We start from the raw sequence: 3,496 nt of genomic DNA on the forward strand, positions 1-3,496 counted from the left end.
GAAAAAGAGTTTGGTTCAGTGTGTCTGCTCCGAGCAGACTACACAGTGGAGAAGGCCTCTGTCCTCAGGTCTGAAAGCTGAGTTGGTGAGAGCGGAAAGAATAAAGGTGAGCTGGGCTTTTTGTTACCTGGTCAGGGGATAGTCCAGGGGATATCCAGTTACAGGAAGTGACTGGAGGAGAGGTGCAACTATAAACGTAATAATGGCTTATGTTTCAAAGTTAAAAAGGTTCAGTCTAAGTCACACAATGAACAAATTAATCTATGGAGTCTAGTGGTACCTACGAGTGTTCCAAGTTAGATTCACCAAACTCTCTTAACTGAACAAACTTGTAAATAGCTCATTCCAGGCTGATGAAACTGTTCATGAGAAGGTGAAGTAAGGTAGGTCTGCGATTTCACCATTAGCTTAATCAATACCCTAAAATTGCCATAAGACTACCTGTTCCACTTGTGGTGTGTGGAAGTTTCAGTCACAAAAATGTTACCAGAGTAAAAAGAAGAATTTCACACTAAAGAGCTTCAAGTCCGTTGTCAGAAATAAAATAAAACACAAAAAAAAAAAACAGTTAAGCAGTGTCATTAGTCATATTAGAAGACAACTTTGTTGTTTAGAATATTTTTTTAAACAATTAGAAAATATTAATAGTACAGCTGCCAAAGACTGTTCTGTCACAAAAATAAAGAGTGTGTTCTGACATTAAGTTAGTCGCTGAAAAAAAGTGCTTTCTAAAGTAAAGCGGTCCAATAGTAATTTTGCAGCCTGTTTTAGTTATTTAAGTGAATTTCAGAATCATTAATTTTAACTTCAAATTCATTCAGGTTATGGCATTATAATTCATTATAAGTCAAACAAGCGTTTTCCAACAGGAAAAAAAGGCAGACTGTCTGTACATGACTCATACCACAGGTCTAGACCACTTGTAAATTTTTTTCATATCATAGGGAAAAGTGCAAATATAAGAAAATTGATGAATATCACAAATTCATTTAAATCACTTGTGCATATGTAGCTGGGCCACCATTCCAAATAATGCATTGAGTAGCCTATTTGATTTAAAAATTCCAGAATATAAATATTGACAATGTGGGAAAGATACTTTAAGATGTCAACAACATCACCTAGAAGTTAGCAGAGCCTAGGACTCCATAAAAAGGGCTAAACAAGTTCCTTTTAAAATCAGGGGTGAGCAGAGTTAAAACCACAACCAGAAATATATATCAAAAGGTCTATTACCATAAAACAGCAACCAATAAAAGACAACTCCAGTGCCTAGAGTCCCATAGTGTCTCATAAATAAACTAGCAAACTAAAACATCCCCCCTGCAAGTCTATTACTGTAGGTGAAATCACCGGTCCAACACGAATGACAGTAGCTGCGACGTCCTCCGTGGCTCGTTCTCCTTCCCACGCAGGCTTCTATTGTCCCACAGTTGCCATGGCCCCCTCTCCATTGCTCCGCTCGCTCTGCTCGCTCTGAAGAAAAAGACAACAACCACTAATAGCCTGCAGATACACCAATCCAGATTTGCCAACCCTGGCCCGGCCCCCCAACTGGCCTCCCAGTATCCATAACAAAATTTAAGTGATAGGTAGGCTACTCATGGTTTTCCTGGGCGGTAACGACATGCTACTGGCCCAGGTTGGAGTATTCAAGCCTTGCAGTTCTGGCTGGCTTTTCGTGGTTCCCTGCCATGACTTACTCAGCCAGAGGCCCCTCTGTCTCTATTTTCCTCTGGCTTGCCTGCTGTCTTCAATCATTCACCTGCGCTCCACACCTGTTGCCTATTTTGCTGATTACAGCCTGGGGTTTGTCAGTGTCTTTGTCACTCAGGGGCAGTCGGGAAAAAAAAAAAAACTACCACATGCAATAAACACACAAACCATAAAAGCACACCAATCTAATAGAACAAGAACTGATTAAAAGGATCATTAATAAGACACAGCCAAGGTAAAAAACACACCCAATAAATAATCCAAAACATGCAGCAAAATAATAAGTAAGAGATGCATAAAACTCCATAATGTAGTACACACAGATTTGTACAGAACAAATCTGTCTGTACTGTACAACTGGTTCTTGCATTCAGATTCAGACAAATTTTAATGATCCCAAGAAGGGCATTTCATTTGCAGCTTACCCAGTCCATACACATGACTAATAGCGGACGGAATGAAGGACTGAGTAGTGGTAAAGTAGCATGAGGCCCAATGTGTTTTGGTGAGAAAGACTGAATGGAAACAGAAACTTTGTTTACAAGAAAACTTCACAGGGCAACCTTTAAGGAATCATGGTTATGGTTAATATAAAGGCGGATATTATCTGCAGGTCTGTGATGGATTTTCTGGTCTCCTGCACGCTACACACACATCTATCATCCCACCATCCACCTCTTTATTATTAACACTGGGTGTTAATAATGATGTGCAGAATCGTTCAATATGGACATAATTCATAGTTATACTAGGCTGGCAGTTCCTGCTATGTAACCATAAATGTAGAGACAGTAATATCTGGATTAATTTGAAGAATTTCTGGAGAAAATGTCTGATGTTGCTGTCACTGGAAAGAGTGAGTTCTGCTGATTCAGTAGATAGATAGATAGATAGATAGATAGATAGATAGATAGATAGATAGATAGATAGATAGATAGATAGATAGAACCTTATAATTCCAAGCAGAAAGCAAGTTCTTAGGATTTTGATATTATATATTTAGAATATATTTATGGTGTCTGCCATTTTCATATATGAAAGAGACTTGTTCCTTGTCATGTTTGCTATTTGGAATGCAAAAACTTTGAAGCCCAATACCTCAAAACCACTCAGAACACAGATAGAACCTTATAATTCCAAGGTGGCGAGTTACTGCCCTAACATATGGGCACCCTAAATAACTTGTTGTTAGAACGCTATCCATTTTACAGCTCAGATCTGACTCTGTCACCACTGATTTCCACTCAGAGAGCACATGGCAGACTGTAATAACTCCCACTTTCATCTTAATTTCAAGTTATTACTTAAATGAGGTTAGGTCATGTGAAAAAGGCAGTAGATGTAACAATCACTATCAGCACATTCTGTCCTTTAGATTCCAGCTCTGGACAAAGGGCTAACAATGGCAATAATGGTTTCATTTTGTGCTGCAGGAGTAATGATTGAAAATTGTGTTCTGCCGTCTATTGATGCAATCAGATGAATGGCTACATCATTCAGGCTGCACCCTTGTTGTTTGCCTAGAGAGTTCACTCAATACCATCAAATGGACGGCGGCAGGAGAGAGGAGAACACCATCAAGACTAAAGCAGGCTGCTGTCATTCACTGTTAGCTTCACAAGACAAAGCTAACAGAACTGACTGCATGCCTGTACTGACATGAGCCTTTAACTCTGTAATACTGTGTGCACAACGCACAGATGCATTTAAAAATGTTTCAAACCCTTGCTTTAGAAAGGAAGCATTCACAGTTCCAGAACCACCTACAGGTTATGTGTTT

General features: G+C 39.2%; 1 long non-coding RNA gene across 1 annotated transcript; it reads right to left on the reverse strand.

Moving 5' to 3' along the window:
* Window positions 1–812: 812 nt before the first annotated feature.
* Window positions 813–1,720, reverse strand: LOC122872143. Its single transcript, XR_006377036.1, has 2 exons — window positions 1,602–1,720; window positions 813–1,476 (listed from the first exon to the last, which is right to left on the reverse strand). It is a non-coding gene; the product is annotated as an uncharacterized LOC122872143 (long non-coding RNA).
* Between the last annotated feature and the right edge of the window lie 1,776 nt (window positions 1,721–3,496).

The sequence above is a fragment of the Siniperca chuatsi genome, linkage group LG24 (genome assembly GCF_020085105.1).
Source record: "Siniperca chuatsi isolate FFG_IHB_CAS linkage group LG24, ASM2008510v1, whole genome shotgun sequence".
Classification (NCBI taxonomy): domain Eukaryota; kingdom Metazoa; phylum Chordata; class Actinopteri; order Centrarchiformes; family Sinipercidae; genus Siniperca; species Siniperca chuatsi.